The sequence below is a fragment of the Polypterus senegalus genome, chromosome 13, assembly GCF_016835505.1.
Source record: "Polypterus senegalus isolate Bchr_013 chromosome 13, ASM1683550v1, whole genome shotgun sequence".
Lineage (NCBI taxonomy): Eukaryota > Metazoa > Chordata > Cladistia > Polypteriformes > Polypteridae > Polypterus > Polypterus senegalus.
In genome coordinates, this window is record NC_053166.1 from 93905537 (window position 1) to 93931545 (window position 26009).

Genomic DNA, 26009 nt, shown 5'->3' on the forward strand with positions numbered 1-26009 from the left:
ATTACATTTTGGCCAATTCATAAAACATTAAGACTGAGGTCATTTGTTTTACATCTGTTTAATGAACTCCAACGTATCAGTCTTCGTTTTATTTTAGCCTAAATAAAGTAGCAGCGTCTGGGAAACACCTTATATAATTCCTCTGCATGTTAGTGATGGACTACCCTGTTTTGTCGCTGTGTTAAATCGATCAATTGCTCGGAGTTTATCTGAGCGCTCCTAGTGTAGACACGACCAGTTGATCATCGAGTTAGCTGTGAAGCGCAATACGAAAGGGAAAAAAAATCTGCATATAAATTAAAGCCATAAATGTGGACAGCGAGAACAGGTAGGTGAGGTCTGCTTGTTATGGAGTTTGTTGATGATGTTAAATATTGTACTGCATAGAATATCTGTAGCTATGGAAATTACGTACGTAGTGTGTAGTATTAGGCGGCCGTTCAGTAACACTATTGTTGTAACTTTTCTGTGGTTCCTCCATCCCTGAATATATACTCACGAGAGTACAGTGTGGTGGTTGTAGTTATAGTGTGTAGAGCCGAGGCGCGAAATATATTGTCAAGAAAACGTCTTGTGTAAAATAAACTAATAAACAAATCGGATAAGAAATGCAAGCGGACAGAAACTTGAGTAACCAGCGTGTTCTAAGACTCGACCTGCCGTACCTCTGGTTTTATTATTTGGGGTCCACTGCTTTCTGCTTTAACATGCTGTCATCTGTAAGGAGCGATACTTTCAAGCGATTCCCTCATTTAAATAAAAAGCCACATATCCAGTTTGTATTAAGGTGTCCATCTGCACGCAAGGGGTTCCTATTGCACATTTGATGAATCATTTAATTACATCGTTTGGTCGACAAATGGTTACAAAATAAGTACCCGCTATTTGCAAAGCAAAAATGTTATATCACACGAGTTAGAACCAGAGCAATAACAATGGCTGATGAAAATGTCCATAGTGTAAGTTTATGCAGGTTGTTGCTTGTCGCCTAACATCACTCCACTTCCGAAGGCGAGTTTCCTCTCTTACGAATTTAGCCAAATCAGAAATAATCAGGTTTGTGAATTCTTAGGTGTTAAATAAATTTTTCTCTTTTTATTTTAATGTTTTTTTTTATACTCCCGTGAATTTGCTTGATCTGCTCTGCCAACAGACTAATTAATGATAATGAGGTTATTCTTTACTTTTGAATATACATACCTTTAGCACCACAAGCTTTGTCCGTTCGGAACATAATTCATCCACCTGATTATTGTTATCACAATCATTTTCATGTTTGCTTTATGTTCTACCTTTTATTGGCAATATTGTACTTCTACTAAATCATATAGTTCTCCTCGTGCAGCTTGTATGAAAATTTGCCCTCAGAGAAATGAATTCCTCCAACAGCTTTACTGCACATGCTTCATGATCATATGTTTCTCTCTTTCACAAAACCTGCCCCTACACACTAACCATTAATGTGCCATTTTCTGCCTTCTTTTTTAGACATTCCACTCCCCCTACCAGCTGTCTGTTAGTGCTTTGTCCCTCACATGAAATTTCTACTGGTACTGTACAAGGCTGTCAGCACTCAAAACTTCCATGGTTGTCTTTCATGTTCTTGTCAAGTTAACACCATCTGTAACTATCAGAAATAGTAATGCACTCAGATGAAATCCCACATATTCACCTCAAAGATTCCATTGTCTTCTGCATATATATTAATTTCACTGCATACGCTAATCATAGTTTCAGGTTATTATGTTGGGAAATACTTCAGCCATTCTCACTCTTACTCCTGATGAAGAACAGGTTAGAAACACTCTCACAATGTGTTTAGATTGAGAACATTGTTTGAATCCTTTCAGGGTAAAATGCAAAAATGCCCCCAAATTGAAGAATTTTGCTGTTTAATTATGAAGGCAGATATAAAAAGTGCTCACAAATTTGCATGTAATATTAATAGTTATTTTAAGTAAGTAAAATTTATTTATAAAGGAACTTATACAGGCATAGGCCAAAAAGCAATGTATACTTATATACACAATTGTAAACATGCATTGGGAAAAACAGTAATACAGTAAAAATACACTGATAAACAAGATGGATAATGTGACTTACAAGAACGCTACCCAAAGACTTGTCTAAACAAGTACATCTTAAGCTGACCTTTGACTGTCTCAATGAAATGACCCTGATGGATGACCAGCGGGAGATTTTTCCAAAGCCTTGATACAACAGACTGAATGCATGATTATCATGTACTGTAGCTTCATTCTGGAAAACAGTACAAAAAAAAGATCTCTTTCCCAGATCTAACAGCTTGACCAGCAATCTGATGACGCCCAAGGTCACTAATGTACAGGAGGGCCTGACCGTGTAGGGCTCTCTAAGCAAGAACCAAGATATTAAAATTAATTTTAAATTCAACCAGCAGCCAATGGAGGGATGATGAAATCGATTTAACGGTCTAAATCCAATTTCCAATTTTATGCCACGCCCATACCAGTGTGTCACATGAATGATTCACGTGGAGCATGTAAACATTTGAATTCTGTTAAGTACAATTACATTTTTAAGTCTTATAACTTCATGCCCAGTGTGTTGTAGACATTTAAAATATAATGTATATAAAAGACAAGATTACTTGCATTGCACAAAAACACCTCATACTATGTATACAGAAGTCTATGAAATATTAACTTGTGGATCTGTAGTTTTATAAAGAAAACGTTTTTAAACTTAGTTATGTGTGAAAAAAGTACCTTAAATTGCCATGAGTATATATATATATATATATATATATATATATATATATATATATATATATATATATATATATACTGTATATATATGTGCATCCTGCCATTCATTTACTTTTGATGCCACCTGTAATTAGTATTCTACAGAAGTAAATTAAATGACACTTCAGTACAAGCCCTTATTTTAAAAAAAAGTTTCCCTGATTCCCATAATGCTTTTAAAGATACAGTCCTAAATTTCAACAGTAATTACACAGATACATCTGCAAAACTGCAGATAACGAGGTAAATATTCTGTCATTGTTATTCACCTTGCACTTTAGGTCTTTCAAAGCACAGCTGTAGCATTATTACAGAACACAATCAAGTCGGCCACAGAGCATTATGTTTTTTGTTTTGTTTTATTTCTTCAAGTGCAAACTGTCTCATGCCTCCCGTGACACGGATGTATACCACATTCTAGGAACTGTCTGCAAGGGTTTTCCCAAAGTAGTTACGATTTCTTTGCACATCCTAAACATTACTTTTACTTTTTAAGTTACTTAAGTTTATTGTATGTTAAGGTGGCAAACCACTTCATACTTGCCTGGTGATGGTGTGTGTGTGTGTGAAGAGAGGCTGCTTGTCAATGTGTCCTGCAACTGACGATTGGAAAGTGAGGTGACACGCAGCCTGTTTTAGAGAGTAGGTTGTGGGGGAACTTGGACTTATTATATATGGCCTCTGCCTTGGAAGTTAAATCTCATGGAAAGGACAGTCCCCGCAAATATAATTTTGTTGTAGGGCATACATTGTAAGAAGTGTTGGTTTGCAAACATTAACTGATGGTACTCATTGGGCCTGTATAGAAAATTGGAAATGGGGTTATTGCATTTTCATTTTTTTCAGCATTTTTGCATGCATACTTTGAAAATGAAATTGCAAATGGGGTTATTGCATTTTCATTTTAATATTTGTATCATTTTTGCGTGCAGACTTTAAAAATGAAATTGCAAATGAGAGATTGCATTTTCTTTTTATAATTGTAATTTTAATTTTTGCAGAAAATACCTGCCATATTGGGGGAGCTTGGGGAAGTGCTGGTATGGAGTGAATACTGTCCCACCTCTGGTACTGAGTGCTGTGGGGGCGAGCTAGAATGTTTTTGCACATGTAGAATAATAAGTGAAAATCAGAGCCAGTCCTTTGAGCGGTCAAGTTCAAGAATAACACTGGGCTCACATCAGAGCTCCATATATCATTTATAAAACTTGCACGCCTTAAGATAACAAAGTGTATACCTCAGGTAATGCTACATTTGAAAAGAATTGTCTTGCTTGGCAGAGTATACTGTGCATCCAAGTGCATTTAAATTACAGGATTCTAGGCTTTCTGCTGTTGAAAATGCTTGGTTATATAAAACGTTTCACTCCATTATTTTATTAGTAATATACTTTTGATTGTTTGTTGTCCCTTATTGTTCTGCTTTTTTTAAAAACGTGCCATTTCTGATGGCTGATACAAACCAGGAATCTGATTGGCCAATTGCAAGCTTATTGGTTGTTATTGTGAAATCAGCAAAAACCAGCCATTTTTGATGGCTGATTTGTGCATCACTAATTAGAAGCCTAGCAGCTGTATTTTGTATAATTTGCAGATGGGGTAAGGCAAACTTGCTCAAACATGTAAACCATTAATTGCAATAGCCAATTCGAGATGAGGTAGAAGCAAGGACAAGCATTTCCATCACCATCTTAGTAACCAGAAGAAATAATGGTAACCGAGTGACCTGACGTGCAGGGTGAGGGACTGATCAAAAATGACACCCAGGTTACAAAGACGTTTTGAGTGGGATTAGATATCTTCACAATCTTTTTTTTTTTTTTTTTTTATTATTAATTTTATTACAATCAATACATAGCAATCACGTTTTTACAACAAAAAAAAATTATGCTAAGAACAGATCGATCCCCACCCTTGAGAGAGAGAGCAAGCCAAACGGTGTAAAATTTAAGGCTTTTAAAAATACCTAAATCAACAAATTCTCTGTGCTTTATAAAATCATTTCAAAATATTACTGATTAGATCCTGCCATGTTTTGAAAAAAGTCTGCACAGATCCTCTAACTGAGTATTTGATTTTTTCCAATTTTAAATAATATAACACATCAGTTTCCCACTGACTTAAAAGAGGAGAGTTTGGGTTCTTCCAGTTTATCAGAATAAGTCTGCGTGCCAACAGTGTAGTGAATGCAATCACAATTTGTTTGTCTTTCTCCACTTTAAGACCCTCTGGAAGAACCCCAAACACAGCTGTTAATGGGTTAGGAGGGATTGTGAGTCCAAGACTGTCTGAGAGGTAATTAAAAATTTTTGTCCAGAATAATGTTAATTTGGAGCAGGCCCAGAACATGTGACCTAGTGAGGCTGGGGCTAATTTGCAGCGTTCACAGGTTGGATCATGCCCTGGAAACATTTTGAGAGTTTTAGTGAGACAGATGTGCTCGATATATAATTTTGAGTTGTATAATTGTATGCTTTGCACATATGGAGCTTGAGTGAATTCTCTGCATTGCTACTTTCCACTCCTTTTCTGATATATTAATTGAGAGGTCATTTTCCCAGTGTCCTCTTGGATCTTTGAAAGGAAGGGATTGTAAAAGGATTTTATATATTGTAGAGATGGAGTCTAACTCCTTGAAATTGAGCAATAATTTTTCCAGCGTGGATGAGGGTGCAAGATGAGGAAAATCTGGAAGGTTCTGTTTAACAAAGTTCCTGATTTGAAGATAGTGAAAGAAATTTGTAGCTGGAATGTTAAATTTGGAATGTAATTGTTCATAGGATGCAAAGGCGTTGTCTATATAAAGATCTCTAAGCAAGTTAATTCCAAATTTTTCCAGATATTAAAACTGCATATGTTTGTGAGGGTTGAAAGAGGTGGTTCTTTTGCAGGGTGCCACAGAAAGAAGCTTCTCCGTCTTAAAATGCTTTCTACATTGGTTCCAGATTCTAAGTGAGTGGAGCACAATTGGGTTATTAGTGTATTGCCGATAGCGTGTGTTTATTGGAGCACAAAGCAAGGAATACAAAGAAGTACTGCAGGATTTTACTTCTATTGCGGTCCATGCCTGTGTATGTTCTTCTATTTGTGTCCAGGTTCTTATCGACTGTATATTTGCCCCAGTAATAAAACTGGAAGTTAGGTAGAGCCATGCCGCCTTCTGCCTTTTGTCTTTGTCGGGTCGCTCTTTTGATGCGTGGATGTTTAGAATTCCAAATAAATGAGGTTATTGTTGAATCTAATTGCTTAAAGAACGATTTATTAATGTATATTGGTATGTTTTGAAATAAAAAGGAGCTTAGGAAGAATATTCATCTTAACAGTGTTAATTCTTCCAGCTAGTGTGAGATGAAGGGTTGACCATCTATGCAAGTCTTGTTTAATTTTTTCCATGCAGACGATAAATTTTGTTGATAAAGATCTTTATGTTTACTTGTGATGTTTACCCCGAGGTATTTAAACTGTTCTGCAATGATAAAAGGAAGGGTGTCTAATCTAATATTATATGCTTGCGAATTCACGGAAAGAGTACACTTTTATTCAGATTAATTCTGAGACCAGAGAGCTTTTGAAATTCTGTGAGTGCTGCTAAGACTGCAGGCACAGAATTTTCTGGGTCCGATATATACAGTACCATGTCATCTGCATATAATGAGATTTTCTGTTCCAGTCCTTCTCTGCTAATCCCCTTTATCTGATCAGTATTTCGACAATGTATTGCCAGTGGTTCAATGGCAATTGCAAACAGCAGTGGTGACAAAGGGCATCCTTGTCTTGTGCCACGCTTCTAGTTTAAAGTAGTCTGAGCAAATGTTATTGATGCAAACTGAAGCTTCTGGGTTAGTATACAGTAATTTAATCCATGCACAAATGTTGGGCCAAACCCAAACTTCTCCAAAATAGTAAAAGGTATTTCCATTCAATCATGTCGAATGCTTTTCTGCATCCAATGATAATAATATTTCTGGGGTGTTTGATTTAGTTGGTGAGTATATTACATTAAACAGGCGTCGAAGATTTGAAGATAAGTGTCGGCCCCTAATAAATCCAGTTTGGTCTTGTGATATTACTGAGGGAGCACTTTCTCCATCCTTCTAGCTATGATTTTAGAGAGTATTTTAACGTCGTTATTCAGAAGTGAAATTGGTCTGTATGATGCACATTGTAATAAGTCCTTATTTTGTTTTGGAAGACAGTGATTAGTGCTTGGCGAAAGGTTTGTGGAAGAGATTGGTTATCTCTGGCTTCTGTAAATGTTGCTAATAGGAGGGAGCTAGCTGAGCGGAGAATTTCTTGTAAAACTCTGCAGGGTAGCCGTCAGGGCCTGCTGCTTTTCCACCTTGGAGTGACTTTATAGCATCCAGTAATTCTGATAATGACAGAGGTTTATCGAGCTCCTCCACACTAATAGCGTCAATTTGTGGTATCTGTAATTTATCCAGAAATGCATTAGATTGTATATTGTCTTCTTTAAACTCAGTAGTATATAGGGATTTATAGTAGTCTCTAAAAGTGTACATTATATTTTTGTGTTCGATGATTTTATCTCCGTTAGTGTTAGTAATTACGAGATTGCGTTATGCATATCTTGCTTGTGAATTTGTTGCGCTAAAAGCTTATTAGCTTTCTCTCCATGTTCATAATAATGATGTCTGGATTTGTAAATTAGTTGTTCGGTTTCTTTAGTTGTCAAGAGGTTTAATTCTGAATGTAGAGCCTGCCTCCTCTTATGTAGAGTCTCGCTTGGTAGTCTGGCATGTTCTTCATCTATTTTAGTAATTTCGCTTTTTATCTCTGCTACTTTCTTCGCTTCGGATTTATTTCTGTGGGAAAGATATGAGATAATCTGTCCTCTTAAGAAGGCCTTAAGAGTTTCCCAGAGTATTCCTGCAGAGATCTCAGGGGATGTATTTGTCTCTAGAAAGAATTCAATTTGTTTGGATATAAATTCAGTACAATTCTCGTCAGCTAATAGAAGCGGATTGAGGCGCCATCTGGGGTGAGTGTATGGGGCTTAGTAATTTCAGCTCCAAGATCATCGGAGCATGGTCTGAAATAACAATAGCATCGTATTTACAAGATTTAATCTTAGGCAAGAAGTTATTATCTATAAAGAAGTAATCAATCCTTGAGTAGCAATGATGTACTGGTGAGTAGAAAGAATATGTTCTTGAATTTGGGTTTAAAAACCTCCAGGGATCTGATAAGTTGTGATCAGTTATAAACTTTGTAATTATCTTTGCGGTGTGTTAGTTGCGTTCCCCTGTGGAGGAAGTCTTATCTAAAAGTGGATTTAGAACACAATTAAAGTCCCCAGCCATTATAAGTTTATGAGTGTTCAGATTGGGAATGGATGCAAATAAATTTTGTATAAATTCCTTATCATCAACATTAGGTGCATAAACATTTATCAAAATCATTTTACAGTTAGATAAGTCTCCCATGACCATCACATATCTCCCTTCAGGATCCAATACTACATCTGATGCTACAAATGGTACTGTTCTATGTATGAGAATTCCCACCCCTCTAGTTTTCTTTGTAAAACTAGAATGGAACATTTGGCCAGTCCAGTCTTTTGCAGCGGAACTGATCCTTACTTAGTAAGTGGGTTTCCTGTAAAAATACTATTTTAGCATTTAGACCTGTTAGGTGAGAAAGTACTTTCTTTCTCTTTAATTCGTGATTCAGGCCTTTAACATTCCAGCTTACGAAGTTAACTGTCCCATCATGGAGACACTGATTCTGAGTTTTTGGTGTCATATTATAGTCTTAACTGGAAGTGAAATAGTTTAGGTCTTAATTTCCTATTCCCCCAAGAGTTGTTGCCATGCAGCTTATTATTACGTTGATAGTTATAATTATAAAGATTGAGATGATAGATTAGATATAGATCAAGCCTGCTCTCTTTCTCTTCCCCTTAACCCCCACCCTCCCTTTTTGCCTCCCCAGGTGAGGCTAAAACCCACTTCATGCAGTCCCAGTCCTCTGACATACCCAGAGACAGAGCACGTCCAAAGCACATCAAGCCCCCATGCAGTGGCGCTTTAAGGTTAAAAGATAGAGATATCTGTTACCAATATAGTCTTTAAAAGAGGAAAAAAAAAAAAAAAAAAATATATATATATAATTTTGCATATATATATATATATATATATATATATATATATATATATATATATACATATACACATACATATACACATACATATACACATACATATATACATATAATCTTCATCAATTTTAGTGCATTAAGATGATATCCCCAGATAATAAACCCAGGTGATGGTGTTAAAGATGTGTCCAAAACAAGCATAACAAGTCTTAATGCAGTAATAGCAATAACAGCAAACCAAGGGTATGATATTGAACAGTCTCATTTAGGGTACACATGAAATAATTAGAAAAGAAAAAAGAGGAGGAAAACGTAATTAAGCACAATAAAACATAAACATTTAGCGCCCTAGTAATACTAAGTAATGATAAGTAATAAGTAAGTAATAATAATATAAGAATATGAGAATATATGCTGATAAAAAACCCGTATTTTAAAAACAAATAGATCAGACAGTAGATTATTAATCCTAGCTTTATCGTTTACCGCCATGACTCACAATTATGTATCAGAATTAAACATATCACGATAAATTGAGCAGTTAACCTCGATAACGATAAATGGACGATAACCACCCCAAGTGCCAAAAAAACAAATTTTTTTTTTTTTTCATTTGATGGGCTGTGGCAGGCAGCATAGTTCCTCCAGTTATTTTGATAATATTATTCCCCCTAGACCTATTCATTGCAATTATATTATTACCACTTTAAAGGACTGTAAAATGTCACTGAAAATAAATGAAGACAATAGTAGTAAGTACTTTTAGTGGTTAAGATTTATTAACTGAACAAAATAAAAAGTGTAGGATACAATATGTAACCATGCTCTCTAAAAAATGTGTATCCCTTGTAAACAAAATAGTTTAATAATAAATATGTTTCACATTGGCTATTCACAAAGTAAACAATGATTGTGCAAATGTAATGCCATCATGGACAAAGGTCTATCTCTGCTAAGGCCTTGAGGTAGCATATCTATCCAAATCTTCACACCCAACATCACCCCAATTCATGGTCTAATTCTCAAATAAAGCAAGCAAAATAAAGTAAGAATTAAATAAGACCTCTCAGACCATATTTACAAAATTAAAAGGGTTGGCACAGTAATAAAACATTTTAAAAATCATGTATTTTGCTACATTTCACAGCACAACATGATCAACACTGGCTCACAATAAGTCTTCTGTAAAAACTTTCTGGATACACTGCTGCTCAGCAGTCTTAAGTATTTTTATGCCTATATAAACATTATTCAAACATTAATACTTTCAATTTTGAATATGACACACAGAATTAAAGTCACTTTAAAACACACCAGATGTCACCACCCAAATATATTAAGATGTACACACTTACCGACTGCCAGGTGCAGCCTGTGCCCAAAACATTGCACCCGTGTCCATTTATTGAGCTTGACAGCTTTCACAATATTTGGGCCGTTGTCAGTTGTTATAGCAACAAGGTCCTCTTCACTGATGTCCCATGCAGACAGCATCGCTCTCAACCCCTGTCCAACCATCTCCCCCGTGTGATCAGATGTAAAATAGGCCGTCTCGAGCACTCTGGTACGCAGCTCCCATTTGTTGTCGATGTAATGAACTGTGAGACTAATATACGGCTCCATTGTGCGGCTGGACCAGAGATCGGATGTGGCTGCAACGTGCTTAACGTATCTCAATTCAGCAGCAACCTTTTTCCTCTCTGTGCTGTACATGCTGGGAATGATAGTTTTTGAAAAATATTTTCGTGATGGGCGTTCGTATCTCTTGTCAATTATTTTCATGAAGTGTCTGAACCCGTTGCGTTCCACTGTAGCAATAGGAGCCATGTCTTTTGCTATGTGGTAGCCAATAGCATTTGTGATTTCTTGCCATCTTTTTGAAGTTCGCTCATATAGTTGAGTACTAGCAAATGCTTCGGTTATTGACCGCTGCCTGGTGGAGGAAGACGTTTTTGCTGGTCCTCCTAATCTCTTCTCGCTTTGAGCTTTTTTTATGTCTTCGAATTGAATCACATGGTTGTGCTGCAGGTGGTGGAAGAGGTTGGTTGTGTTACCTTGACTTGACGCAACAGTCTTTTTGCAGAGTTTACATTTAACAATTTTTTGATCAATATCATCCTTGTTGAATCCAAAATGTTGCCAAACGATTGATGATGCATTTTTTTTGTTAACAAGCGTCTCCTCTTCCTCCTCCACCAGCTCTACCTTCGTCGCTGCTGCTTCAACATTTAAATCGTCCTCCATTTGTTCACCCGTGTCTCGTCTTGTTACAGGTAGTAGAGTCATGTGACTCCACCCCGTCAAGTCTGTAACGTAGCACAGCGTCTTAAAGGGACATGAACATCGCCAACCTGCACATGCCTTTTCTTTTTTAAAATACCGAATTTACCGACATGGGCAAAATGACGTCGATGAGAGTCATAAATTTCGGTAACGATAAATTTTTGATATATCGCCCAGCCCTAATCAGAATAGTCCCGGGATCAGCTTTCTTAACTCATTTTCTGCCTCCTCCTTGCTAGCGAAAACATAGAAATGACCCTGCCATTCCACTTTCAGTTTTGCCGGATACAGGAGGCCGATTTGACATTGGCTTGCCGTGAGCGCTGTTTAATATTATAGAAGGCGGCGCGTTTAATAGCTGTTGCTGGAGAGAAGTCAGGGAAGACGCAAATGTGGCAATCTTCATATATAATATCTTCCTTTTTTTTCCTGAGGAGTTCCATCACCTCTAACTTAAATGATAATCGCTCAAAAACGAACTATAAAAGATCTTGGTCGGGGTCTGACGGTGTTTGATCAGACGCTGTAAGCCGCTGCTATCTCAGATTCTGCTTTAAAGTCGCCCCCGATTATTTTAGAAAAAAGTTCAGTTGCGAATTTCACCGGGTTTAAACTTTCTCGATTCTCCGGCAGGCCTTCAATTCTGACATTATACCTTCTATTCCCATCTTCTAAAGCAGCCAGTCTGTCTCCAAGTTTTTCTCCGAGTTTTTTACATTCCGAACTGACATTTACTGCTCTTTCCTCGGCACAGGCAGCTAGATGTTCGGCTATTTCGATCCGATTCGTGAATGTCTCACTAAGATGCTCCAATCGATCAGCAAGCGTGCTCAGTTTAACCGAGTTTTTCTCAATGCGCTCTTCAAGTTTACCCAGTACCTGTCGAAGTTCAAGTTGTACCTCTTGACGCAGCCTTTCATTTGCCTGTTGGAATTCCTGTCGCAGCCTTTCATTTGCCTGTTGGATTTCCTGTTTTAATTCCTGTTTCAGTCTCTCAAGTGCCTTTGCCATTGCTTTCTCATTAGCCTTCTCGCTTTTCTTTATATCTTGCGTGAGCTCAGCGAGCAACACTTTCAGTTCAGATAGCTCAAATGTGCCTTCTTGTGCGTAGATGAAGCAGCAGACTCTGCTGAAGCCGGTGTCCCCGCTGCTCCAGTCCCGCGTAATTGCGTAACTGAAGCCGCGGACCTCCCGGCCTTTTCCAGTTTCAGGTAATCCTCTCCAATCGGCGAGCTATCCACATCTGCACTCACGATCGCACCTTCGCTCCCCTTTTCGCTCTCAGCTGGCGACGATGTAGCGGACCGTGGTCCCGAGGAGTCTGTACTTTCGCCCATCTGATCCAGGTCTGTCTCTGAGAGGCTGTATCTCGAACTAGGGCTTGCTGATCGCAGCTTGGATGTAGCTTTAGTCTTCGATTCTTTCTGGACCCCCTTCTTGTTGGCCATGTTTATATGTGTTTACATATACTGTAGCGGTCCCTCTCGGGTTGAATAAATACAGGATATCTCAGAATAATAAGCAAATAATATGAAAAATAGCACCACTGCTAGCGGAGCTCCACTTCAGACGTCCATCTCTCGCATCGGACGAGACCAACCCCTCTTCACAATCTTTTGACTAGGGACAGGATGGAGTTCAGAAGGGGCAAAGATCAAGTCCTCAGTTTTCTTTGGATTTAACAGTAAATAATTGGCAGACACCCAATTATTAACTTCTAGCTGATCATCAACAAGGGTTCCTATCTTGTGTAATTGCTGAGACATAAAAGAGTAGAAAAGCTGAAAGTCCTCAGCATGAAAGGTATAGGAGACCTTGTTAAACAAACTAATAACTTGAGCCAAGGATAAAATGTACATCAAAAATAAAACTGGCCCAAGGACAGATCCTTGAGGCACGCCACCTGACAATGAGGCACTGTCAGAAGTGAATACACCTACACTGATGGAAAAACTTCTTTCAGCTAGGTATGACGAACACTTGGCCAAGGCTGAACCGGAAATGCCCACAAGATTGTGCAGTCTGTTTAGGTGGACTGCTTGGTCTATAGTGTCAAAGGCTGCATTGACATCTAACAAAATTAACACCGAACACTCTTCAGTTTCAGCAGCCATAAGTAGATCATTGAACATTTTTAAATGAGCCATTTCGGTGAAGTAGCATTTCCAGAAGCCTGACTGATAAAGTTCTAGTGCCTTCTGACTGTTCAAGAAAGTCATCCAGCTGCAACTCAACAACTTTTTTTAGAATTCTGTCATGAAACGGAAGCTTTGAGATGGGTCTATAATTTTTTGGAACAGAGGGATCAATGTCTACCCTTTTTTAACAATGGGTGAATAGTAGCATGCTTGAATCAACTAGGTAGACTACCAGATTGCAGGGAACAGTTTATAATAGTTAAGAGAATGGCCCAAATTGAGTTGAGAACTCAATTGAGTTGTGATGTAGGCAAAGCATCTAGCCTGTTACCATATGGTTTAATTTTCCTAATTACAGACATTAGTTCATCAAAAGAGTCTGGTGAAAGCAGTGTCACCTAAATAGAGCTAGGATGGTAATCAAATGAAACCCATTAACACTAGAATTACCAGAGCCTACGAAAAAACTCGTAGGTCCGTCCCACCTTAAATCGCTTCTTAAAACCGTTCTCACCTCTCCGCCAGTGTCTTTTGTTAATCTAAATGTGCTGATAAAAGAAAAGCTGCAAGTAGCTGGCTATTCCATCCCCCCAACGACAGAACGTGCACAGACTTCTCCCAGCTCATGCCTTGATTGATTATCTTGGAGTGAAGTGGAGTTTTAGAGTGGAAATAATAGATCATTATTAGGAATACTGTACACGCATTGCACGTGTGTTCCGTTTCTACAGTAATCGTGTAAACACATTTTTAAAACAGAAACGTTTTTCATATTGTAGTAGTAAATGACAAAATGTAAGCATAAACTATATAATGTATGAAGCCTGAAGTCCAAATATCAGACACTTTCACAAAAGGTACAAATATAACAAAACAAATAGGCTTTTAATCAAAAAGATAACTGCAGAAAAAAGCTGCCTTAGCATGCCACATTGATGCATACGTACTATAGCTGCCACGGTAGCGTAATGGTATCAACCGCTGACTAGTATTCAAAAGGTCATGAGTTTGATCCCGCACGATTCAGTTTTGAGAAGTAAGCTGCTCTTATTCTTACTATTTTAGAATAAAAACATACGTTTGATTTCAGTGTGTAACAGCCGGTGTAATTTATGATACTTGTAAAGGTTAGTTTTTTTTTTTATTCACTTTTCATTCTCTCAGTCGTGTTCAGGATCCTTCCCTACCCCAATACCCCGTGTTGTTATAACACAACAAGTGCACTTTTATTCTAGACTATAAGTGAAGAAAAAATAAAGCAAGTTACAGTAGGCGGTTAATACGACAGCTTGTGTGGTGCAATGCTAAGAGCTGCTGATTTCCGATCCGTGCTATATAAAATCATCACATTCAAATATTAACAATTCCCACATACCCTTCCTACATTCACGACATGTGTACTTGTTGCAGTGTACACAGCTCTCTCTGTGCTATGGTTCCTATTGCACTGAATGAGCACCTGACATTGTACTTTCTTCCCTATGTAAATAACATTCGAGTATAGCACGTCTCCAAATAAATCACATTTGAGTTCTAGCGCGTCTTTATGTGAAAACAGCAGTATATGGGGGAGGGGATCGTGAACGTGACTGAAAGAATGGAACTGAATTAAAAAAAAAAAAGCTAACCTTTACAATTATCTTGCATTTACACTGGCTCTTACAGACTGACTGAAATCAAATGTATGTTTTTATTCTAAAATAGTTCAGTACATGCAATATTATTTGAAAACGAACAGCGTCAGATCGGGTTTGAATACACGCTGATGTTGTTACAGAAGAAGTCAGCTTATTCAGTGCAGCAGTTTCAACGCACAGTACATGCAATATTATTTGAAAATGAGCAGCGTCAGATCGAGCGCATATTCAAACCCGATCTGACGCTGTTCGTTTTCAAATAATATTGCATTAGTGCGATGATTTTTTTACATATACTGTATTGTCTCTTTCATTCATCTTGTGGTTTGTAATCAGTGACCGCGTGTTTTTTTCCTCCAATCTTGCCAGTTCGCACATGTTGCTGTATGGTGGTGTTTCTTTTGTACTCTAGAACATGCAGAGGACAGAATAGTACAGAGCAGTAAGTTCAGCGCTATATGCAATCAGACAGGCAGAGAAGGCACTAGATATATAAATAAACAGGGAAGGCACTGTATAATGGATATATAAAAACAGCTAAGGGATAGATATATATATATATATATATATATATATATATATATATATATATATATATATATATATATATATATATATATAGATAGGTAGGAAGGAAAGGCACTATATGATAGGCAAACAGGGAAGCTCCTATATAATAATAAAATTACTGTTATTACTATATAGATAGACAGGGAGTTCAGGCAGGCAGAACGGCGAAGGTTAAAAATAAATACATTTTTTCTCCAGCGGGGAATCGAACTCGGATCTCTTGAAGTACAACAAGTCTGCTGAGCTCTAAGTGACAAAATATTACCAGTATGCCACGGAAGCTGTTGTTTATTTTCTCTTTGGCTGTCAGGCTTCATACATTTTATAGTTTATGTCTACATTTTGTAACATTTATTACTAAAATATGAAAAAGTTTCTGTTTTAACATTGTGTTTACACAGATTACTGTGTGTGTTCCAAATAACAATCTGTTATTTCCACTCTAAAACTCCACTTCACTCCCAGATAATCGAAGCATGAGATCGGAGAAGTTTGTGCACGTTCTGAGTCGGTGGGGGATGGAATAGCTGGCTGCTTGTAGTTTGTTTTTATCGGCACATTTACAGGACAAAGGAGGCTGGCGGAGCGGTGAGAACGGTTTTAAGAAGCGATTTAAGGTGGGACGGATCTACGAGTTTTTGTTCTTTATGGGTAGGGTCAGAGACAAATTTGCACAAAATGAAATAGTAATATATAAATTCAGAAACTATGCTACATGAGAGATTGTCAATATGAAGATTAAAATCACCAACCAATATCACACTGCCCAACTTAATAATAGGGAATAAGATGTCAGAAAACTCAGATAAAGAAGAACCAGAAGGACAGAGGAGGCGATGAATTAAAACACAGTATAAAGTATTAATCCAGCCAACTTTCATCACTTGCAGTTCAATGGAGCAATAAAAGAAAGTGCTAGTCAAACATGTTCCTTTTCACAGATACAAGTCCACCACCATAGCCAGATAGCTGTGGGATGCGGACAAATGAAGAGCCTGGTGGACAGGGCTAGTTGGGATATTTAAATTCCATGTCAGTTTGCCAAATTCAAGTCACAAGCATGAAATCCAGTTTTTTTAATGCAGAAAAAATTGTGGTGTATAAAAAGCTTATTGGAAATGGAGAGTATGTTGACGGTTCAGCATGCATTACTGTCACTACTGGAGTTCAGCAGTCCAATTCCATCTAATATCACACTTTTTTTATTTAATGTAATTGCTTCTCCCTCTCCTGCTGTTGTTTCCAAAATTTACCATCTTATTGTACTTTGAAACCTGCTGAAACACATATAACAGTAACACTCATAACTAATTTATGGGCCAATCTTATATCTGTTTACACATGGAAGTTACACTGACTCCAAATTAAATTGTGTGCTAATAAAATATCCAAACAGGATTCGAACAGTGAGGCTTAATGGTCTTTCTCTCACAGTAGCACCAATGTGGTGGAGATTTAGTCACATGCTGCACAAGCATAAAAAAGTGTGTCAAATATTTTTTTCTTTCTTTATTGAATGAGACTGTAGTTACAGTTGTTTACATATTTGATATTTATAGGTTCAGTTTTCTTTTTTTGGATTTTGGCTTTTTACTTATTTTTGCATTCCTTTTGAAAACAACATACATGCATATTTGTACTGCAAGCTTTTATAACTTTTAAAACCTTCCTTTATTATCTATAGTATACTGTTAAGTGAAGGGCTAAACAACAGGAAAACAGTTAGCCAAACCAGTTAAAATCTCAGCATAAAGTGATAGGACCAGATATATGGAGCTGTAGGTTGAACCTTAAGTGCAATAAAGTCATCGTTGCCTCCACAACCGTCACTCTTGGGAAAGAGAGACTGATAACATTGGTATCACTCTAGACAGCTTTTACAGTTTTTTCTCTTCCTACAAATATACAGAACATTTTTTATTTCCTGCTGTTTATCAATACACATCTCCATTTCTTAATTTTCTGGCCACCTATTAGAAAAAGAAGAACAGACATCTGGTTTGTAATAACAGGTAGAAAAAAACTGTGTGAATTACTGAAGAAAATAGGAAGGAAGGAAGTCTTTATTTTTGTACCAGTAAAACGAAATTGTAAAAGCTACAGCTGTAAATGGTGCAAGTACATCAAACAACTGTGAACAAATAATATAAGAAACACATAAATAAATGCAGTACATAAATTAATAAGGGACAGGAAATTATCTCGCTATTATAAAAGAAAATCTTGAGATGAGACAAGACTTTTGCCAAGAGATTTTTTTCAAGTCCCGTCCTCCTCTCAACCATTTCAGGTTAACAGCCCACGCCCATGGTCTTCTCACCTTTCATTTGTGTGAATGCTTTTGTCAGACACAGTTCCTGTGTTCTCAACTCTTAACACTAGAATTACCAGAGCCTACGAAAAAACTCGTAGATCCGTCCCACCTTAAATCGCTTCTTAAATCCCTTCACACCTCTCCGCCAGCGTCCTTTATCCTCTAAATGTGCTGATAAAGAGAAGCTACAAGCAGCTGGCTATTCCATCCCCCCACCAATTTAGAACGTGCACGAACTTCTCCTAGCTTATGCCTTGATTGATTATCTGGGAGTGAAGTGGAGTTTTAGAGTGGAAATAATAGATCGTTATTTGGAACACACACATTTCGTGTCTGTTCTGTTTCTACAGTAATGTGTGTAAACACATTGTTAAAGCAGAAACTTTTTTATATTCTAGTAGTAGATGACAAAATGTAGGCATAAACTATATAATGTATGAAGCCCAAATATCAAAGGATCACTTTCACAAAAGGTACAAATATAACGCAACAATTGAGCTTTTATTCAAAAATATAACTGCAGAAAAAAAGCCGCCTTAACATGCGACATTGATACTTGTTTATTGTGACTGCCTTCGTGGTGCAACAGAATCAGCTGCTGACTGGGAAACAAAAGGTCGCGAGTTTGATCCTGCACCATTCCTTTTTGAGAAGTAAACTGCTCTTATTCTTACTATTTTTGAATAAAAACATACATTTCATTTCAGTCTGTAACAACTGGTGTAATTTATGATACTTGTAAAGATTAGCCTTTTTATTTTTATTTTTTATTAGTCAGTTTTATTATCTCGGCCGCATTCACGAGCCCAAACACACAATCCCCATTTGAGACTGCTGTTTTCACATAGACGCGCTATAACAGAGGTAAACTCAGCTCCCTTATACGTCGGAGCAAGAATGCACATCGCACTTTTGCCATTGCTGTACTTTGTATATGGAAAGCTCTGTATTTTACTTGTGCCTTTACGCTAGTACTGGGCGATATGACGATATGTATTGTGGGGACGATAGAAAAGTGTCTATCGTCCTATTTCTCTTCTATCGTTTCTAACCTAATTTTATCAATTACTAAATAAAATATTGCATTAAATAGGCTATGACAAATGTATGATAATGTCTTGTCGCTATGCAATGCATACTCTACCCTTTATATAAGTGATAATCAAGAATAAAAATGAACTTTTTCGCAAAGAAACTCCGTCTTGTGGTTTTGCGACAAGACGCTTTACGTTGTTGCGACATGCTTTACGCTAGTTAACTTGTGAGTGCTTAAAGATGGAGACGCAAGAGGTTAAAGATGAATGCCCGGAGTCGCAACAAACTGAAACTGCTATGCAGGCAGCAGCCCAAGAAGTACTTTTACCGAAACCTGGGGGTACGTCAGTGATATGGTTGCATTTTGGCTTCAAGAGCTCTGACACGGAGCAGAAGACAGTCATGTGCAAACTCTGCCAAAAGACTGTTTCCGCGCCCGACGCTAACACAACAAACCTCTTTTACCACTTGAAGAAGGTCCACGAAAAAGAATACGGGAGAATCGAAGAAATGCGACGTAAAGAAAGTTGTGAAACAGCCCGGGCAAGTGGCGAGAAAAAATATAGCCAGCCTAAAATTAAAGAGTCTTTCATAAAAAGCACACCGTATGAAAAAACGTCCCAGCGCCATAAAGAAACCACATGTGCCATCTTGCATTACATTTGTAAAGGCATGACCCCCGTGTATGCAGTTGAGAAGGGTAGCTTCCGAGACCTCGTCAAAGTCCTTGACCCGAGTGCGTTATGCCCAGTTGTAAGCACTTCAGTAAAGTCGAGTTGCCTCGCTTATATAACGCATGCCGAGCCCAAGTAGAGAAGGATGTTCGCAGTGTGGTCCATTATGCCTTGACAACTGGCCTGTGGACGAGCAGAGCTACGCAGCCTGCATGAGCGTAACCATCCATTACATCAGCAAAGACTGGATCCTCTGTGCTCGCTGTTTACAGACTGCGTACTTTCCAGATGACCACATGGGAGCCATGATATCCCAAGGTGCGTTACTCGTGCAGTAATTTGTATGAGGTACTTTTAGTTTACTGTTCTGTCATTTTTACTGTAGTAATTCCGAGAAAGACCCCCTTATAAAGTATTTATCTATCTATAAATTTGACAGTCATTTTTCTACTTTTACAAAGTAGCCTTTTATGTTTGCACTTTTATTCATGGCTAATGCCTTAAACAGTGTTATGTTCAACTCTGATATTTACTTTTGATACTTTATTTTGGTTTGCAAACTTTGCACTACAAGGTTGAAAAATGTTTTGTGTTTATTTTTTATAATTGAGTGCTTTTCTGCTCAGAAACTTGAAATGGTTGTGCACTTTAATTTTTTTTTTTTTAAATAAAGTTTATTTTGATAATACTATTTAAATAACTATGATGTGGATAAAAAAAATGTGAAGGCTACTGTAGCTCTACCTCCACCACATCTGTTGTCAGTTGATACATTTATATTGCTAAACTAAAATGTATTTTTCTCATTTGTGACAGTTCAGTTAAATGTCACTTCAAAATAAAGTTGCAAAAAAAAGTATGCAATGATATTTTTGTCAAACTTTTCAGAGAATAACTGAAAATGTACTTTATTGTGGGTGGTATATCGTGATATAAAATAATCCATATCATGATATATGATTTTTCCATATCGCCCAGCACTACTTTACACAGTAGGAAGTGAGTAAATAAATAAAGGTAAATAGGTAAATAACATTCGAAAGCAATGCTCCGATGTACAACGCAAGCAACTCTACACACTAGTGTTTAGATCTGGACAGTGTATGTGCCCCAAAAAAAATAACTGCATTCTCTTACTATTGCTTGCGTAGTAAAGTGTCAGCAGGCACTTTTCGTGGCATTACACGTATTTTTTGAGCATGCCCTCTGCACACTACTTGTGACTTTAGGCTTTGGGAAGCAAGCAAATAAATAAAGGTAAATCGCGTCCGCCCTTCCTGCATTTACGACATGTGTACTTGTTGCAGTGTACACACCTCCCTGTGCTATGGTTCCTATTACATGGAATGGGCACCTGACACTGTACTGTACTTTCTTCCCTGTGGAAAGATGAGGTCTTAGAACTGAAGCTTGTTGATGCTGCATCACCTTTTCTTTTTCCATCGCCTTTTCCTGTGAGAAGCGTTGTACACACTTCTGTCTATGCTGTGGTTTCTATTACACACCTGAAAGAACGAGACAAAATATGTGAAGACATCATCGCACTAATGCAATATTATTTGAAAATGAATAGCGACAGATCGGGTTTGAATTTATGCTGCCGCTATTACTTAGAGTCAGATCAGGAGCTTATTCAGTGCGCGGAAGAACATGCAGGTGGCCAGTTGCTGTGTGCTACATACAACATGCTGGCGATGATCAACGCACATTTTTAAAAAAAGCTTGTGATAGTACAAGCAACCAGCCACCTGCGTGCTCCTGCAGCACTGAATAAGCTCATACCTTCTGGTGCATGATGTCAGCGCAGCAGCGGAATAAAAAGAAAACAAATACATGTGACATTTTGAAGAAATAATTTTTTGACCTCAATAGTACCAAATCAGAAAATATCGTTGCACTAATGCAATATTATTTGAAAACGAACAGCGTCAGATCAGCTGTTTCTAAATGTTTGCTTTTTTTCAGTCTCATTCTCTGTCATGTTCACGCTCTCCCTCGCCCCACTTCTGATCTGACTCTAACAGCGGTAGCATAAATCCAAACCGGATCTGATGCTGTTCATTTTCAAATAATATTGCACTGTATGCACAGGATACATTGTATATTTGTCTCTTATTCAGTGCGCGCAAGAACATGCAGGTGGCCAGATGCTGTGTGCTACAACATGCTGGTGTTGATTAGTGCACATTTTTAAAAAAGAAAGAGACTAATATATGTGACGTTTTGAAGAAATCATTTTATGACGTGATTTACCTTTATTTACTTACTTCCTAAAGTCACAAGTATTGTGCAGAGAGTATGCTCAAAAATGTGTGTAATGACACGAAAAGCGCCTGCTGACACTTTAGTATGCAAGCAATGGTATGTGCATTCTTGCTCCGATGTAGAATGGAGCTGATTTTACCTCTGTTATAGCGCGTCTATGTGAAAACAGCAGTGTCAGATGTGGGGGTGGGGTGTGTTTGGGCTCGTGAACGCGGCTGAGATAATAAAACTGACTAATAAAAAATAAAAAAGCTAACCTTAACAAGTATCATAAATTACACCGGCTGTTACAGACTGAAATGAAATGTATGTTTTTATTCAAAAATAGTAAGAATAAGAGCAGTTTACTTCTCAAAACGGAGTGGTGCAGGATCGAGCTCGCAACCTTTTGCTTCTCAGTCAGCAGCTGATTCTATTGCACCACGAAGGCGGTCTCGATAAACAAGTGTCAATGTTGCATGTTAAGGCGGCTTTTTTTTTTTGTGAAAGTGATCCTTTGATATTTGGACTTCAGGCTTCATACATTATATAGTTTATGCCTACATTTTGTCATCTACTACTAGAAAATAAAAAACATTTCTGTTTTAACAATGTGTTTACACAGATTACTGTAGAAACGGAACACACATGAAATGCGTGTTCTCCAAATAACGATCTGTTATTTCCACTCCAAAACTCCACTTCACTCCCCAGATAATCAATCAATGCATGAGCTTGGAGAAGTTCGTGCATGTCCTGCAGCTGTGGGGCAATGGAACAGCTGGCTACGGGCTGCTTGTCTTTATCAGCACATTTAGATGAGACAAAAGATGCTGGCGGAGTGGTGGGAAGGGATTTAAGAAGCGATTTAAGGTGGGACGGATCTACGAGTTTCTTCGTAGGCTCTGGTAATTCTAGTGTTAACATTTTTACAATCAAATTGGCAAATTGGTTAAATGTGTATCAATAGACTATGCTGAAACAGTTGGTGGTGATGTTGCGGAAGATGAAAACATCAACTTACAATATCCCATAGAGTATGTACAACCATTAACATCGTCCGGTCTTCCACTGGTCAAATTACAGTTGAAAGAAGGATGTATTGTAATGTTATTGCGTAATTTATGTATAATTGATGGGCTATGCAATAGGACAAGATTAATTGTATTCAAAATTGGTCGAACAATTCTGACATGTAAAATTTTAACAGGCGAAAAGAAAGGTAACGTACATCTTCTGCGGATAACATCAGACAACTAAGGAGATCTTAATATGCCATTCGTATTAAAACATTTACAGTTTGCTGTTAGAATAGCTTTTGCTCTGACAATTAACAAATCACAGGGATAAACATTTAAAAAAAAGTCGGTTTAATTACTAGAGAGAAAGAAATGATATTCACTCATGGGCGGAATCAAAATTCAATGCGAAATTGACGAAAACTTAATTCCAAATATTGTTTTTACGGACGTTTTACAGTAAAAGTGTAAGTTTAAAAAGTATTTGCGTGTTAATTGCAGAGCCAAACAGAATAAAAACATAACGCAACGAATACCTCTAATGCAACATGAAACATAATTTTCTTTCAATTTATTGTTTTACTATTTTTTACTATGGTTAATTACTCGCTGTAATGTAAAATAGTGGGGTCTATTATGCATATATAAAAATTCCCATGAAAATAACAATCTGTTTAAATTTTACATCCGCTTCCCTATGTGCGAGTGGCAGAGCCGCGAAGTGGCTAGCGTGTAGCGCCCACCCACATTAGCTTCACTGCAGATATGTGGAGCTCACAGGTGAGCCCCATGAGCATGTTACGTCTAATGACACACTGGATTGACGAAAAGTTTGAGGCAAAATAAGTGGTGTTGCATGCTAATGAGTTCTGTGGTTCTCGTTCTGCAACTTTCATTGTTCCATATTAACGAAGTGGAACATTTCAAAAAGTAATGTGTATTTTGTGCTTCATGACAATGCTTGCAATATGGCAAATGCTATGGAAGAAAGTGGCATTAAAAGTTTAAGCTGCGTAGCTCACACTTTGCATCTTGCAGTAAATGAAGACTTATTGAGCAAGAGAAGCATCTCTGACTCTTTTATCATTGGGAAGCGAATAGTTACTCATTTTAAACACTCACAGCTTGCAATTTTGTGGCTGATAGAAATACAAACAGACCTTGGTACCACAACAAGAATGCTTCAGCAGGACGTGCTGACTCATTAGAACAGCACGTATTATATGCTAAAAAGTCTGGCCGATAAGAAGTGCACTCTAGCTGGGAATGGTGCGGAATACGAGCCTCCTGCCTCTCTCACGGTGCATCAGTAAGAACTTGTGCAAAACATGATTACTCCGACCATTTGAGCAACTTACTAAAGACATAAACGCACATTCATCTGCAATTGTGATGTGATTCCATCTGTTGAAGTGCTTAAAGTCTGCTTAGCAAGACTTTAGAATCTGTTGCAAGACAGATTCTGGAGTTCAGATAATGAAAATCACACTTTTGGAGGCTGTCCCAAAATGCTTCAGTGGTGCATTCTCCGAGCCACTATACCATCTATCTACTGTCCTTGATCCACAGTACAAAGATCAATTTTATGACCAAGATACCAAAAAAACAAGCACAAAAAGCGCTTGAGAAATAGCTGGTCAAGATGTCAGCTGGTGAAGAAGACGCAAAGAGTAACAGCGAACCACAAGAGAAAAAGATTTGCACTCGGAGATGTGTTGCTGCTTCATTGCTGGGGATGTATGAAGAGATTATTGAAGAAAATTTGTATGCGGCTGCAAAACCACATTCAACTGTCGCTGAGTTAAAATAACAGAATCATAAAATTATTAATAATCATACTAATTAAGATGACCAGACATCCTGCATTAAAAAAAAGACAAAAAAAGCTTAGTTATGGATTTAATTATTTTAAAATAAAATACATGGCATACACTGCAGCTTCCTAATATCCAATCAGTATCATCGTGCATTTTGCCGGAAACTCATAGTCGGCACTGCGAGGCAGCTGCTGGGACCATGCGTAACTTAAGAGTGTGGGTCAAACTGCTCCACAAACATTAGCTGAGAAGATAAGGAGCACATTTTTGTCATCTCCTAACCTTTTTTTGTCAGGTTTTTATAATTTGTATGCCGGGTTGCCTACAAAACTGTTGTTGCAGCGGTGGAGTTTGTGGATTTTTCCATTTTAGACAGTCGAGTCGCTGTGGAATAATATTCTAGGAATTTAAATTTAGTGGGTACTTAAAAATGAACAGGTTTGCCTGCATGCTAAAATGCAGCTTCATGTTTTGTACCTTGTGAAAGATGTCTCCTGTGTCTAAACTTTAAAACGTAAAAGATTTTAAGGCAAGATCTACTCCAATTTTAATGTAATCATTACTTTTAAACAAAATCACCCTAAAATATACAGTAGTCTCTCAATATTTCAAGGCACACCTGAGTTATAAAGTATTTCATTGTAGAAAACCTTGTGCTGCATCTCTTAAAAGTGCATCCGCATATAGAATGCCCTTTATATGACCTAACTCATTATACGTCAAGCTTTCAACATCACAGGTTTTTATTAATGGTGGTGGTTGGTACAGGCAGTTGTCCTGTTTTTCTTTACCACATATTTGGTCAAACTAATAATTTATTCTTTATTATAATATAGGTAAACGCTTGTAAACTTGTTTTATTTTTTTTGCGTTCTCCAGTATTGGAAAAGCAGTGCAGCCCATTTTCCAACCTTGGCCAAGGCAGTGATCAAGTACCTTGTACAAGTGTAGACAGTGAACACCCTTTTCAGCTGTGTTCAATACAGTAAATGAAAAGAGAAACAGACTTGCTGGTGAAAAGGAAGACATGCTTGTTTTTGTTAAGAAAAACCTACCCATTGTGCTTTTAAAGAAACCAACTTAAGACCAGTATTACTGGCATCATTGCACCTTTTTATTTTAGTTTTACTTAAAGTAATACATGTCTGATTATGGCAAATAGAATATGCATTATTTTTTCTTAATTTACCCAATGCCATATTCTGTAATGGCGTAGTGTCTTGAAGTGCTTAAGTTACCGAGAATGTGTATGTGAAGCAGATTTTTGTGCATGACCTGGAGTAATTTTTCTATTGACACCGTCCATATCTTGTTCTTTTGCTTTTGTAGTTGGTGATTTGTTGTGTTTCCTGCCATACCTGCTGTAGGTTATTG

At 37.5% G+C, this 26009-nt stretch overlaps 1 protein-coding gene across 2 annotated transcripts in view; it reads left to right on the plus strand.

The window, feature by feature from the left end:
- The first annotated feature begins 230 nt into the window (after positions 1 to 230).
- Positions 231 to 26009, plus strand: part of med25 (mediator complex subunit 25) — a 242575-nt gene continuing 216796 nt past the window's right edge. For both annotated transcript variants that reach the window (XM_039774147.1, XM_039774149.1), the window contains exon 1: positions 231 to 328. The gene's annotated coding sequence lies outside the window, so the exon portion shown is untranslated. The remainder of the gene's footprint in view (positions 329 to 26009) is intronic.